This window comes from Acomys russatus, chromosome 29 (assembly GCF_903995435.1).
Source record: "Acomys russatus chromosome 29, mAcoRus1.1, whole genome shotgun sequence".
Classification (NCBI taxonomy): Eukaryota; Metazoa; Chordata; class Mammalia; order Rodentia; family Muridae; genus Acomys; species Acomys russatus.
This window is the reverse complement of record NC_067165.1, coordinates 16,560,069-16,574,944: the sequence shown is the minus strand read 5'-3', so window position 1 is coordinate 16,574,944 and position 14,876 is coordinate 16,560,069. Positions and strand designations below refer to the sequence as shown.

The 14,876-nt window shown below is 51.6% G+C and overlaps 1 protein-coding gene across 2 annotated transcripts in view; it reads right to left on the bottom strand.

The window, feature by feature from the left end:
• The window catches only part of Rims3 (regulating synaptic membrane exocytosis 3), a 36,280-nt gene extending 22,224 nt beyond the window's left edge, over window positions 1-14,056 (bottom strand). Inside the window, exon 1 of one of the 2 annotated variants that reach the window (XM_051171588.1) lies at window positions 13,705-14,056. The gene's annotated coding sequence lies outside the window, so the exon portion shown is untranslated. The remainder of the gene's footprint in view (window positions 1-13,704) is intronic. The other variant, XM_051171589.1, reaches the window with a different exon arrangement.
• Between the last annotated feature and the right edge of the window lie 820 nt (window positions 14,057-14,876).

Genomic DNA, 14,876 nt, shown 5'->3' with positions numbered 1-14,876 from the left:
TCCCCCAGTCTGCATAGAAATCAACCCTGCCAGACACCTTGATTTCAAACTTCCAACCTCCAGGCTGTGGGAGAACTGATCCAGGTGCTCTGAAGCGCCTCATTTGTGATACTGTGTCCAAGCAGCCTTGGGAAATGAACGTACTGCAGTTTGTAACGTGTCCGGTGCCCGTCTCCCACACTCAGCCCCAGGCTGTGAGCTGCATGTGTCCTGTGCTCTTCACCCCAAGTCCCCACTATGTGGCACGGGTTTGGCAATGTGGCAAGACTCTGTAAGTATTTACTCAAAGAATTAGTGGCAACCAAAAGCACTAAATGAACGCTGATGGAGAGAGAGACCATGAGTCAGTTTTATTTCCTTCGTGTGACATATTGTGCTTTCTAAAGCTACTACTTTAGAAAGTGTATTAATGCTATAATGAAAGGAGAAAAAAAAACAATAAATATTTTCCTTTCCAAAACATATGCTGAAACAGCAGACATTCCCACCCATGTGTGTTCTGAGGGTGGGAACAAGTTCTGCTGCATGCTTGACAGCTGCTTTCTATTGATGAATCGATTCCTCCTTGGTTGGCAGAGTGCTTTCTGCAGTCAGAATGACAGAGCCTGCGGCCTGAGCTCTAGGGCCTGCCTGGGAGGGTAGAGGTGCCAGGTGGGAAACGTACACAATCTGCTTGGCCATCTCCACTATCCGCTCTCCCACCATAGACTGTGGAATCTGGTCAATATGGCAGCCATCACCTGATGGTGCTAAACCTGGCTTCTGAGATTATGCCCTGTACCCTGGTGATAGGCCATGCCCCTATACAAGCAGGATACTCAATGAACATACCAACCAGCATTTCTTAGATGCAGATATGGACACAAATCACCCAGAGATCATGTTGATGTGCAATCCTGACTTTAGGGTTCACAGATGGAGCCTGACATTCTGTAATTTTTTTTTTTACTAGATCCAGCATGGTGCCTTTGCTGCTGGCCTGTGGACTACTCATGGACCTGAGATGCCTAGGGAAATAGTCTGGGTGTTCTGTAAAAAGAAAGAGCACCATAGGATGAGGAGAACCAGAGAAGGCATCAGGAAGAAGTATAAAACAAAGCATAGCAGAAGATAGGTGGGAACAGGGAGACAGAAGCCACTGTGCCTGAAAGCAGTGGGAACCACTGGGAAGCTCTACAGAGCAGGCATGTTCAGAGGCTCGAAGGCAGAGCACAGCAGAGCATCAGAAGGTAACTGGAAAGAGTGGTTGCAAACAGTCAAGGATGGGCCCTGACGGCGGAGCTAAGAAGTATGCCTTTAGTCCTGTAGGAGTGAAGTCTAACAAGATATAGGCACGATGCTTTCCAGACATCAACCTGGCACTGCATGTGGAATCAGAAACAAGCTGACGGAGGGGATAGCTGCTCCATATAGGTTGGAAGGGCTGCACTATGCAGGAAGAGGAAAGGTGGTCATGAGTCAGGGATGGGGTTTAGGAGGCCCTAGAGGGGGGAGCGGGTAAGGGTTGGGAGGAGGGATTAAATGGTATCCAAACTGATTTTTTTTTTAAAGCTGATTTATAGGGAGGATAGAGGTGTGAGGTGCCATCAGCAGAGACTGGTGTCCCTGAAGACAAACCTGGCCATGTTAGTCACAAGAAGCCTAAGCTAACACTGGGAGAGACAGTGGGCAAGGAGCAGATCCACTGGGCTCAGGAGACCTCCATGAATGGGCAGGAATGGGTGTGGTCCCAGATAGGAAGGGGTAAGTAGGAGAAGGGATGCTCAGAAGACAGTATAGTAAGGACAGGGAAAGAGGGGTAACAACCACGGTGAAAGGCAGGAGAAAGGACGTACAGATGGGAGGAGCTGGGCATGGCAGTTCAGCCCTGTGATCCCAACACTGGGAACCTCAGGCACAAGGAACTCCATGAACTTGAGGCCAGTCTGAGCTGCAGAATTAAGTTCTTGCATCTTTCTGTGCTGCTGTTTGGTTGGGTTTTGTTTTGTCTTGAGACAGGGTTTCTCCATGTAGCCCTGGATGTCTTCTGTAAACTCTGTAGACCAGGCTGGCCTCAAATTCCGAGGTCCACCTGATTCTGCCTTCAGAGGGCTGGGACTCAAAAGGTGTGCAACACCACACATAAACCTGAATTCTTGTCTCAAAAAAAAAAAAAAAAAAAAAAGGCGGGGGGGGGGGCAGTAGAAAAACTCAGAGAAGATGCCATGAGCCTACAGATGGACAATCCCATACCACCTCACTGTGGAGGCCACAGAAGCAGGAGAAGCCAAAAGAGAACACTAATTGATGGACTGACTGGTAGGTAGGCTCCTCCTATATAGACAGGGCTGGCCTCAAACTCACAACCCTTCTACCCGAGCCTCCAGGATTACAGTTGGGTACCACCAACTGGATACCCGGAGGAAAACCTGGGCTGCAGTAGACCCCAAGGGTACGCACATCATTTATCATCCACCCGAGAGAGAGGGCATGGGCACTACTAGCAGTCCTGTGAGGACTACAGACAAATATATAGACTGGGACAAACCAGGCAAACCCTCAAGCTATATATACGGTCACCCCAGCCCTGAAAGACGCTGGATTTCAGTAAGACACCTACCTGCTTCCCACGCTCCCCCTTCCTAGATGGGGTGAGGAAACCCACAGGGTGTCCATGGCAGGGACAGGTAAACTCATCCTGGGGCTGGCTGGGGGTGCTTGCTAAGGATGTTGGGCTCAGAGCCTCTTTTCCCAGCTAGCTCTCACTTGAGCAAAGAGGCTCAGCAGGGCAGCATCGGCAGCACCAAGGACAGCGGCCGGCACTTACTCCCTGCCTGCCCCTCCTCTGGTCAGGGCTGCCTTCCAGGCTGATCAATATTTCATGAAGGGAAGGGGCTCCGGTTACCAGCCCTGCACCGAGCCGGAAGGCGCCACCGCTGTGCCCACCCTGCCCACCCTGGGGACCTTCCTCACATATCCAGCACAGCTTCGGCTGACCTGGCCACAGACAGGAACGGCCTCTCTTCCTGCATCCCCAGGTCCCTCTCCTTCCAGGCCTGTGACACACCTTCGCCCAGAACCAGACAGACACACACTGTACAAAGAAGGCCACATACACAGACACCATGGACAAACACACCCAGCACGCAAACTGCCTAAGCAGGACACTCAGGCATGAAGCTCAAGTGTGCACAGCACACAAACATGTGAACAGACACACAACACTGTGTATTACAGACACACATTACAGAGCTGCAATGATCACAGACTCGCATATACACATCACATACATGATCTGCCCAAGAGAGAGAGAGAGAGAGAGAGAGAGAGAGAATATGCCTTGACAGTGACCCTCTCTCACCACGGATACACAGCACACACCCACATTCTGCCCAGGCTCCCACTTTCCTGGTGCCCAGGGCAATGTACACACCTTGTGAATGTAACTAGGCAGGACGCAAACCTCTCTCTTTTCCTCTGTCCCTTCTTCAGTCTCTGCCCTGGACTTGAGCCCTGTGGAGAAACCTTGTCTCTGAGGCTTCCTGGTAGCTGCTGTCTAGGCCTCAGGGACAAACAGGCACAAAGACGTGTATAGAGGAGAGAGCCGGGAAACAGAGACCCTGGAGAGTCTAAAGCCCCTAAGCTCTGTTGTCCTAGGGCCCCAAGCTCTGGGACACAGCACTCCAAGGACTGCTTTCCTCGCCTGCAACTCCCAAAGCCTCGCTGCCGCCTGGGGCACCAGGCTCCCAGGGAGCTCCAGAATCTGTGTTGTGTGTAGAGACGGGAGGGCCATGAGCTTTGAGCTCCCATCCTCCTTCCACACTACATCCCAAGTCCGGGCCTGGAATGAGAGCCTTTCCTTATACCCCACCCAGACATCTCGACACCTTTCAAACAGGTTGTGGGGACCGTCTGCAGGAGACCATGGCAAGTCTCAAAACATAAAGAACAAAAAGCAAAAACAAACAAACAAACAAAAAACCCCAAGGAACAACTCAAGGCCTGACTGGTGTGACTCAGCGAGGAAGTATGTGTGAAGTCCTGGATTTGATCCTCAGCGACACCAAAAAGAAAGAAAGGGAGGAGGGGAAGGAAGAGGAGGAGGAAGAGGAGGAGGAGAGCCTAAGCACCGAATAAGCTGAGGAGAGCAGGCCATTTAGCAGGGAGATTTTTTTTTTTTTTTTTTTTTTTTAAGGCAGATGGAAGGGACCACTTCAAGATTCAGCAGGCAAAAGGTCTATATCTCTGACACCCCATGCCACGACTCTGCACTGTCCACAATTCGTGTACCACACTGATGATTTCTGCCAAATCACAGTCTGCTGTACATTATTTTCTTTAAACTGACACTTTCAACTTTAATGAATTATTTTAAATAGACATTCAGAAAGTCAATATCACTTTTAATAACTAGGAAAAGACTGTAAAAATAAGTACAGTAAAACAGCAAAGTCTTAGGCTGGTGAACTGGCTCAGTGGGTAAAAGTCCCCTGCCTCCAACCCTGATGGCTGAAGTTCAGTTTCTGGGACCAATTCGGTGGAAGGAGAAGAGTTGACTCCCACAGTTGTTCTGTGACCTCTACTCATTAACAGTGGCATGTACTCATCCCTACCCCCCTCAACAAACCCACTTTTAAAAATGTAATTTTGCAGACATGGTGGCTCCTACTAGCCCTAGCACCTGAGAGGTGGAGGCAGCACCTGCCAGAAGTTTGAGGCCAGTCTGGATTTCACAGTATGTATTGGGTCAGCCTAGGATAGTGTGAATCCTTGTCTCAAAAAAACCGCAAGCCAAACAAGCAAAGTCCCATTGTTACATTGTAGCCATCTGGAGTTGCCAAGCACAGTACTTAGCCCAATCTGAGATCGCTCTGCTGAGAAGGACCCGGGAGGGGTTGGAGGGTTCTGAAAGACAGTCACAATGACACAAACTCATTCTCCCTGAGGTGACCCTGGACTTGCTAGAGTTAAGATGAAACTAAAGTTCTCACTTTGTGATTTGAGGTTATACCACGGCAGCTCTGGGAGCCTCTGCACACCCTCGCAGGTGGGCCCCACTGAGGGTGTCACTCCACATGCTGGGAAGCCCACCCACCTTGCCTTCCTTCCTCTCAGCAGAGCTAAGCATAGCAGCTGGCTGGTACCCTGTTGCCACCATCCATTACAGAATAACCATTTTATGAGAATTGCTCCATTTGAGGCTGACGATGTGGTTCAGGAGGTAAAGGTGCCTGCCACTAAGCCTGATGACCTGAGTTTGGTCCCCAGGCCTCACATGTTGGAAGGCAGAGAGAACTTCCACAAGTTGTCTTTTGACCACCATGTGTATGCTGTGGCGTGCACGCATGTACACACATGCATGCCTACGCAGGCGCACTAGCACATACATACATGCAAATAAATAAATAAATATACACCTTTTAAAAAGAAATTGCTCAGGGTTGTTTTTTTGTTTTTTTTTTCCTATTTACAACTTGTCACTATAGTCCCCATCTCATATAAGCTCACAGCAGGAAGTGCAATCTTCATTTCTAAGATGAGAAAGGCCCAGACAGGTTAAGAGACTTGGCTCACAGTCACACAGCTCTACAAGGCCGATCCACTAGTAGGAGATTCGACTCCCACACAGATGACATCACCCTGGCTGTGGGTGAGTCTGGGTTGGGCAGTAGGGGAGGCAGCAGGATGGTTACCTGGAGTATGTTTCTAAGGTCTCACAACCCCAGAGAGCAAAGCGGCAGGCAATATTAGGAGTTCTACCCTGGAGTTAGACAGCTGTATGTCTCCAGGTTGTCAACACTACCTCTCAAACCTCAGGTTCACTGTCTTTAAGATGGGCAAAATACAGCACATCTGTATCTTTAAGACATAATGGAACCATGTGCCTGGTGCCTGGTACAGAGTAAGTGTTAAAAGGGTTTATTGATAGGAAAACAAGAAGGGAATCAATACAAGAATGGCTGACTAGTGAGACAGGCGTGAAATGGCTCTTCACTGAGGAAAGTAATTTTTATTATTATTATTATTATTATTATTATTATTATTATTATTATTAATTATTATTATTATTATTGACAGGGGTTCTCTGCATAGCCCTGGCTGTCCTGAAACTCACTCTATAGCCCAGGCTGGCCTCGCCCTCTGAGATCTGCTGCCTTCTTCTGCCTCCTGAGTGATGGGATTAAATGCATGTGCAACCACCAGTGAGTTCAGTCTTAAAGGATGAGTGTGATTTGAGAGGGAAGATAGTTCTAGCTGGTGTGGTAGTTCAAGACCTGTCACCCTAGCCCTTGGGAAGCTGAGGCAGGAGGCATGTGGGTTTGAAGCCAACCTGGGTTGAATGATGAGAGGGTGTCTGGGAAGAGCTTGGTGGATGAGCGCTTGTTTAGCGTGTACAAGGCCCTGGAATTAATGCCCAGCTCTTAGAGGGGGAATGTGGTGGACTGCGGTTCTAACTGCTCAGGCCTCCTGTCACCCCATTCCAAAGTGAAGGAATCCATCATCTCATCCTGTCTCTCTGTGCTTGGTCCTTCAGAGGCTGCCCTGGCCACTATTACCCTGGGATGAGTCCCCTTTAAGTCACAATTCCAGGCCCTCTTTCTCCAGGTGCTGTCTGCATGGAAGGTTGGCACTCTGCCCACCTGCCTGCTCCACCTGGCACTTTAAATACACAGCAGATGCCTTCTGAAGCACTTGTCCAGCTAACGGTGATCCCTCACACACACATACACCCGAGGTAGGTTCCAGGAGTCACACTCATGTCTGACTTTGTGATCCCTCCCAGCAGGATACAGGTGAGTGGTCAAGGGTAAGTCCCTCAGAGCCAATCAGATCTTCTCCTGGGAATTTGGGCTTAGCTCTGCCAAGCCCTACGTGCTAGTTCTGAGTGTGGCTAGAATCCAGGGTCACAATACCAGAATCCAATCAGAAGGGAAAGATAGGCAAAGGCAGCCCCAGGATGCAAGGAGTGAAGATTCAAATTCTCCTGGCTTTCCAGGTCCCGCCTCCCTAGACTAGTGTCATCCCGTTCATCCGTCCATCCATCTGTCCATCTGTCCACATCCCCTTACCCCGTTCCCTGTAACAAACCTTTATTACTGAGGCTGGTTTGCCTGGATTTTTCCTAATTAAGACAAAAGAGAAGCTGCTGGAGATATAAAGATGAGCACGCTGAAAAACACGCAGTGTGCCCAAGCTTGAGGCTTCCTGGGAGGTGGAAGTAGAGGTGGAGAGTTTGGCACTGACGGGGCGCGGGCAGGGTGGGCGAACCACACTGCACAGGTAAAGGGACCTACATAAGCTTCCCAGTGAAGGGAGCAGCTGAGGCGGTTTCAAAAAGTGAGAGACATCCTCTCGAACCAGGGGAAGGGAGGGTGAGACATTACAAGCAAAGGGAACAGCAAGTGTGGGTCCACAGAGGCACAAAACAGCCTGGTCTGCCGGAGGAACGGCCAGGTGTTCAAAGTGTGCTGCGGAAGTGGGGGATGGACAGGGAGTCTGGCACAGATCATAAAGAGCTTTGAATACCATGCTAAGAAGCCGAGGCCTTTTCCTGTCAGCTATGGGGAGCTATTGAAGTATTTTAAGTAGCAGGAGGGTGACAGGGTCAGTTCTATGTTTTTAAAAAGATCGCTCTGGGGATGTGTGGTGAAAAGATTGAAAAAGGCAGGCCTGGAGGCAGAGAGGCCCCTGAGGGTGCTGCAGGCTGAGGGACAGGCCAACTCACTGTGCACCTACTATGTGCCGGGGGCTAGCACAGGTTCCAGACCCACTGAGTGCTCAGGTCAACAAAGAGAGCTGATGGGAAGGAAGTGAGGGGTACCAAGCGGCGTGAAGAGGCGCAAGGCTCTGGGGCTGGGGCTTGGTTTCCACATGCTCACTGTGCGACCATGAAGACCTGAGTTTGAATCCCAGCACCCATGCAAAAAGCCAGGTAAGGCTGTGTGTGTGTGTGTGTGTGTGTGTGTGTGTGTGTGTGTGTGTGTGTGTGTGTGTGTGTTTAAGTTCAGGATTAGGGGGCAGAAACGGGAGGATCTTGCTGATCCAAGACCATGAGCTTATGGCTCAGTGAGAGACCGTATCTCAAGACAATAAGGAACAGAGGCAACAGAGGAAGCCATTCTGCTCACAGATATGTGTATTGGCCACTGGTGCACACGAACCCTATTACACACAGGGAGACATACACACATAGGAGAAAGGCGGGGAAAGGAGAAAGGTCCTATGGAAGTGGAGTGTTTAGCTCCTGCCTTTTAGATTCCTCTGCTGTGATGGCGCTCGGACTGGTGTCTAGGAACAGGAAGAGTCAGCAGGGCCCCAGGAGGGGGTGTGCATCGGGGACAGCATGTGCCAGTGTCCTGCAGCGGAGGGTAAGAGACTGCGTCAGTAAACCTGGATCTTATTCTAAGAAGCCCTGGAAGTTTTAAGCAGGGAAATGACACAATCAAACATTTATCTTTAGAAGATCGTGCTGGCTACATCTACCAAGTGACAGCAAGTGGGGCGGTCATGAGAGGGTAAGGAATCCCGGGTAGGAGGCTGTCATGGGTGTCTGGGTGACGGACAGTAGTGTTCTGGGGCAGGGGTGTGGGCAGGAAGAGGGGCCACAAGCATGACCTCAGAGAGGAAGGTCTGGAGAACAAGGCTTGTTAGGCTGTGGGCTGTGGGGGCAAAGACAGGGAGGTGTCCAGGAGAATTTCCGGCTCCCAGCTTGAGCAAGTGGGTGGGTGACGGTGACGGTGATAGAGACAAGCCGGGGACCCTGGAAGCAGAGCAGGTGCGGGTGGGTGGAACTGGGGACCTGGGTTTGATCCTAAGGTGGTGTCTAGGGAGCAGTAAGACCTACAGGTACTGAACCCAGAAGAGATGACTAAATTCAGAATAGTAAGTGAGATGACCCGGGGAGGACGGGCAAGGGGCAATGCTGTGAGAAGAGGGGTCAGTGTAACTCCGAGGAACCATGGCAACAGCAGGGTCTGGGAGCAGAGTGGCCAGACATTCTGGGCTTGGAGTGTCAGAATCATGAGGCCAAAAGCTCATCTTTGTTCGGACCCTGAAGGCATCTGGCCATGAATCTTCCTCTCCCAGCCAAGGAGCATGCCCTGGCCTTAGACAGTGCCCATATGAATGCTTTCCCTTGCTCTGTATCCTTTCATCCCTCTGAGCAAAGCCAAGTCCTCCCTTCCAGTCATGACAGCGCATGTCCTTAATTCCAGTGCTTGAGGAGCTGAGACTGTCACCGGTTAGAAGTAGCAACTGGGCAAGCCAGGGCTACACAGTAGATCTTGTGAGGTGAATGAATGAATGAATGAATGAATGAATGCCAAGTTCTTCCAGGCTCAGGCAACTCAGGCAACCCCTCACCTAGGTGAAGGCTTCCCAGCCCAGGCTTGCTGTCTTGCTACCAGACCCTCTTGTCTTTGACTCTCAGGTCTTTTGATAACTGCAGGGACCTCAGTTTCCTCATCTACACCATGGAGGTGGCGATCATCTTCCCCTCGTTGGTGAAGATGGGTGTGTGAATACGTAGCAGAGAAACCACAGGGTAAACACCATGTAAGCCTTGCTGTGACTAATGTCCCTCCTGTCTTCAGACAGGTAGTCACCCTCCCCCCTCCATCTCTGATGTTGTCCACTCGGGAGCTATTTTCAAGCTTGGGTCCTCTCTGGATTATGAGCTAGATAATATGGAAATCCCATGATAGATAAAAACTCGGGTCCCTTGCTCAAAACTATTCTTTCTAGATGGTGACAGCAGAAAGTAAGTGTGGAGTCCTACTAAGCTCCTCCCATGCTAGCCCTCACACGAGGCAGTAAACACGCCATCTGACACAGGGCCTTACAATTTCCAGTTAGAATTTCAGTTTCTTTTCCTCCTTTTTTTTTTTTTTTTTTTTCTCCTTCCTTCCACAAAATAGGGCTTCTCTGTGTAGCCTTGGCTGTCCTGGACTCACTTTGTAGACCAGCTGGCCTCAAACTCACAGAAATCCACCTGCCTCTGCCTACCCTAGTGCTGGCATTACAGGCGTGCGCCACCATGCCGTTTCTTCCCTTTTCATAGCTGATGACATGAAAGTTTAGACACGGTCTTGCTCTGCTCATGAACTGCCAGGTTAGGATTCGAACACAGATCAGGCTGATTTCAAAGCTCTACACCTGTGCTCTGGCTCCCCGAGGCTGGGAAAACAGCCCTAAGGGCTGAGTTTCAGTCAACAAGGCTGAGATGTGGCTCAGCCCAGAGAGAGAGAGAGAGCTGGAGAGACTGGGACTGCTTCCCTCCCGGGAAGAGCCACATAAACAAAGGCCTCCCTGGGTACCATCTCTGCTGCTAAGAGAGGGCAAAAGGTCACTTACAAGGAGGCTCACTTTGGCCCATAGAACCCTTTAAAGGTTGCCTCTGGATCCAGGCTAATCCTCACATCTCTAGACCCCTGCTGCTCCAGGGTTGTGGAGCTTGGCTGTCCACCAGCCTGCCACACACTCCTCCTCTCTATACCACCAAGGCTCTTCCCACACCAGGGGCCCTAAACACTGTTCCCTCCCCCACCCTGGCTTCTTTGCCTCCTCGACTGCTTTGGCATCCTCCGTGCCTCAGCTAAGAGGTCGCCCTCTCTGGAAGCCCTTCCCAAGCCCCGAAAGTAGGGGAGTGACCTGTAGTGATAGGGTCCATGAGCCCCTGCTTTCAACATGTCACCCGTGTAATCACCTGCTCTAGACCATGGCCCTGCTAGAGAGTGTGTTCCTTACAGCAAGGAGTTGCCTGGTTCCTGGAGCTTGCTGTACCAATGGTCCTGAGTGGATGGAGCAAGAGGGTCCCTCTCACTCCTTTTATCCACTCTTCCCCTGCCTCCCCTTCTCGTTCTTGTGCAATGGCCTTAAATAGTATCTTGGTGTTTTGTTTTGTGTTTGAGACAGGGTCTTATGTAGCCCAGGCTGGCCTCAAACTTGTGATATAGCTCAGTTTAGCCTCTTGCCATCAGCTGGGATTACAGAGTGTACCGCCAGACTCGGCTCTTAGTCAGCTATCTTGAGCTCTAAGTGTGAAGAGTCCAAACTTGCAAGGGATGAGAATCATCACAGAGTGGGTGCCACCTGCCCCAGGCTGGCTGCATAGCTGAGCCCACAATTCTAGGGCGCTGGGCTAACGAGGAGACAAAGCATACCTGGTTTCAGTTTCAGTTTTTGAAACAAGGTCTCACCCTGCATCCCTGACTGGCCTGGACCATGCTATATAGACTAGGCTTGCAACAACAACCCTATTGCTCCTGCCTTTCCAGGCACAAGGAATACAGGCATGTGCCACCAAGCCCGGTAATAATTCCCGCTTTCCAGAGCCAACTGAGGTAAGGAGTCGAGATAAAAACCTGTAATAGTTGCAGGTGGAAGACGCGAAGCTTGCTCTGTCTGATGCCCAAGGACCTCGTCTCCTCTCTGCCACTGACCCCACAACCTTGTGACTCACAACCAATCCATCTCACACACAGAGCCCCAGCCCAGCCCACTGAGCTCCTATGTTTGGTAACAGACATCCTGTGGTACACAGCCCCATCATGAAAAGAGGCCAGCGGCCAAGTCATCTGTACCCACGGTGAAAGAAACATCCCCAGGTCAGCCAAACAAAAAAGGTGGAGGCACACCCCCATTATCAGCAAAATGTTGCTGCTGCAGGAGATATACTCTGTACCCCAAGTCAGCAGAATGCTAGCGGGGAAGAGCCACCGCCATAGTCAGCAAAAGGCTGTGTGAGAGGCACTTCCCTACACCCCCCTGTGCCTGGGCTTGTGACAAGAGTTGGGTACACAGAAAAGCGTTCCAAAGTAGGGCTCCTAGGGTCAGAGAGCCCTGGGGGTGGCTGTTGCCTTGGGATGGGGCAGGGAAGGCTTCAGCTGGGTAGGGGGCAGACTCAGGTGAGAGTTCTCACATGGCACTAATGAAATCAACCACCAGCCTTTCCCTCCCTCCCGTGGGACCCTCCAGGCTCCAGCTGATGCAATGCCCAGGCCTGATAATTGTTTTCTTCACTCCTTAAAGGGCCAGTTACTACTACAGCTATGGACAGATATCATCTGGACCCCCAACCACCTTCCTACCCCCTGTGCAGAGCTCAGAAACTGCTCAGGGAGAGGAGGAGCCCAGAGAGCCAGCAGCTTCAAACCTGGCCTCCAAAGAGTAAAATCCAATCAATGTCAAGAGACTAGGAATGGTAAGGAGGGAGAGAGAACAGTTAAGACAATGACACCGACCAAGTCCCCTGGAGAAAGGGACCAAGGTCCCTGCTGGGTCCTCAGCTCCTGGCTCCAGCATGCCTGCCCCAGTAAGTACTTGGCACAGTGTTGCTTGTAGTTCAGTAGTTATCCACTGAGCCCATGACGGCTAAACACACAGATAAGCTGCTCAAACCTACCACCGTATTTACTCCTCCTAAAACGTAGATCTGTTTTGCCGAAAGAGGTTCAGTGAAGGCAATTACTTTCTTTAATATCACATGGGCAGAAAATATCAGAGCCAGGGTTTGAAGACAAGAAGGGTCAGCTCTGGGCTTTACCCACTGTAAATGCCCACATGGCCGTAGAACCCAAGGAAGTCCATGATTACCTTACCTGGTTTAAGCACAAATATCATGGAACCCTCCCCAGCAGGCCCCTGCCCGGAGTGTCCCTCCCATTAGGCCACTCTCTTCACTTGCCTGTAGGGACAGTTGGCAGCTGCGTGGTTGTGCTTATGGACTAATTGGTGGCTGGCAGCAACAGTGGAGATGGTTTGTTAACCCCTTGGTGAAAGACCCTCTTTCTACCATTCAGGGCCCACAGCCACGTGAGAAGGCACCACGAGCAGGGAGCAAGGCGATAGGAAAAGCAGCCTTCCTTCTCACTCACAGACAGCACCCTTAGAGACTGGGTTGGACACAGCCATTCCCCCAGGCCCAAGCCCTGAAGGCCCTTGATGGTATCGCCAGCTAGAGCCCCTTGTTTCTCTGGCCTTAGGTATTCATTTCTCACCTTAGCCAGAGACCACAAGAGCTGCGGACCATTTGTGAGCTTCTGAGACACTAGGAGGAGACACTAGGAGGCTGTGTTGTCCAGAGGTGACAGGGGCCTGGGATCCTGGGATCCAGGCATCCAGGAGGCCAGCCAGGGGTACCTACCTATCCTCCCAAAGGAACAAGATGCCAGAATGGCCCATAAAGGGTCTTGCCAAGCTCCCCTGAAGCCCTGGTCGACCCATCGTGCCCCTGACCACTTTTACCCAGCTTCCCAGAAGCCCCTTCTTCCCACCCTGAGGCTGCGTGAGCACCACCTCTCTCCTTTACTGAGAAGGGGGGTGTTTCTCTGGCTACAATGGTGTCACGTTGGGAGGAAAAAGTGGCCGCTTCCCAAGCAGGGTACAGGCAGGAGGGAGAAAGGCAAGCTGCCTTTCCAGGAGGAATTTAAAGCACTTTCCAAAAATGCCCTGCGAAGCAATGCTGTTGAAGACTAGGGCCCCAGGTGAGCCCTGAGCGTCAGCAAAGTACTCCAGATTCTGGGGTTCCTACCCCATTTTCCAGGCTCAGCCCCCGCCCCACAGTCATCCCAGGCTGTGCGCATCGCGGGCCCCCGCCTCCCAGACCTGGCACACATCCCTACGTAGCGTTCAGCGACCGGCTGGAATCCCCCTCCCCGGTATGGTCCTCTGACCGCAGCCCCCTCCCCACGCCCACTCTCAGGAGCGCAAGGCCTGCTGACTTACCCCGAGGTGGGGCCGGGGTCCACGCCTGGAGCGGGGTTCCACTGGCTGAGTGGCTTCGCAAGGCGAGGCAGGTGCTGCCCCGGGACCCCGCCCCGCGGACCCGGCGGTAGGCGCGGCCCGGCCCCAGGCGGGCGCGGACTCCAAAGGGGTAGGGACGCGGGGCGGGGAGGGGCAGCGACAGAGACTCACGGGGGCATCGCCCGCCACCGGGCCGGACAGCTCCGCTCCTCTCCGCCCGCCTGCGCTGCTGGCTCCGCTGCCGCCACAGTTCTCTCAGACGCCACCGGGTGCAAAGCCCTAGCCACCTCTGGCGGGAGGCGAAGAGGGAAGCGGGCCCTGCCAGGGGCGGGGCTTCTGACTAGTGGGCGGGATTAGCGGAGGGGGTGTGGTTAAGTGGGCGTGTCCTGACAATGGGCGGGGCCTTGGGAATCTGGCCCTTCTAGGTCTACCCAGGTTGAGTAGGCCGGGAAGAAAGAAATGAACCTCTAAGAAACAGGGGTTGGGGCCCTGCTCAAGTCGTTCCCTGCCCTAAGATGCTCCACCTGTCCTCTACCTGTCCACTTGTCTATGCCATCTGTTCTTTCTTATTATTCCTTGTCTTTAGGGGCACCTCGTAGGTGCCCACATCTACTCTAAACCAAATCCAGGAATGCCAGATGGTGTGTAATAAGGCTAAGCAACTTACAAACATAGAATCCATTTTAAAGATAAGAAAAAGAAGCTGGGCGTAGTGGCGCACACCTTTAATCCCAGCACTCGGGAGGCAGAGGCAGGCGGATCGCTGTGAGTTTGAGGCCAGCCTGGTCTACAAAGTGAGTCCAGGATGGCCAAGGCTACACAGAAAAACCCTGTCTCAAAAAACCAAAAAAAAAAAAAAAAAAAAAAAAGGAGGAGAGAGAGAGATACAGAGAGAGAGAGGGATCAGCAGTTAAGAAGACTGCTGCTTTTGAAGGGGATCAGAGTTCATTTCCCAGCACCCACATCAGACAACTCACAATCACCTGTAACTCCAGCTCCAAGGAATTTGACGCCCTCTTCTGGCATCTGCAGACTCCAGCACATGTGTGCACATACACAGACACACACAAAGTAAAGAGTCTTTAGTTGTTGTTGTTGTTTCTTTTTTTTATTTTTTATTTATTTATTTTTTTTTATTACATATATAGTGCTCT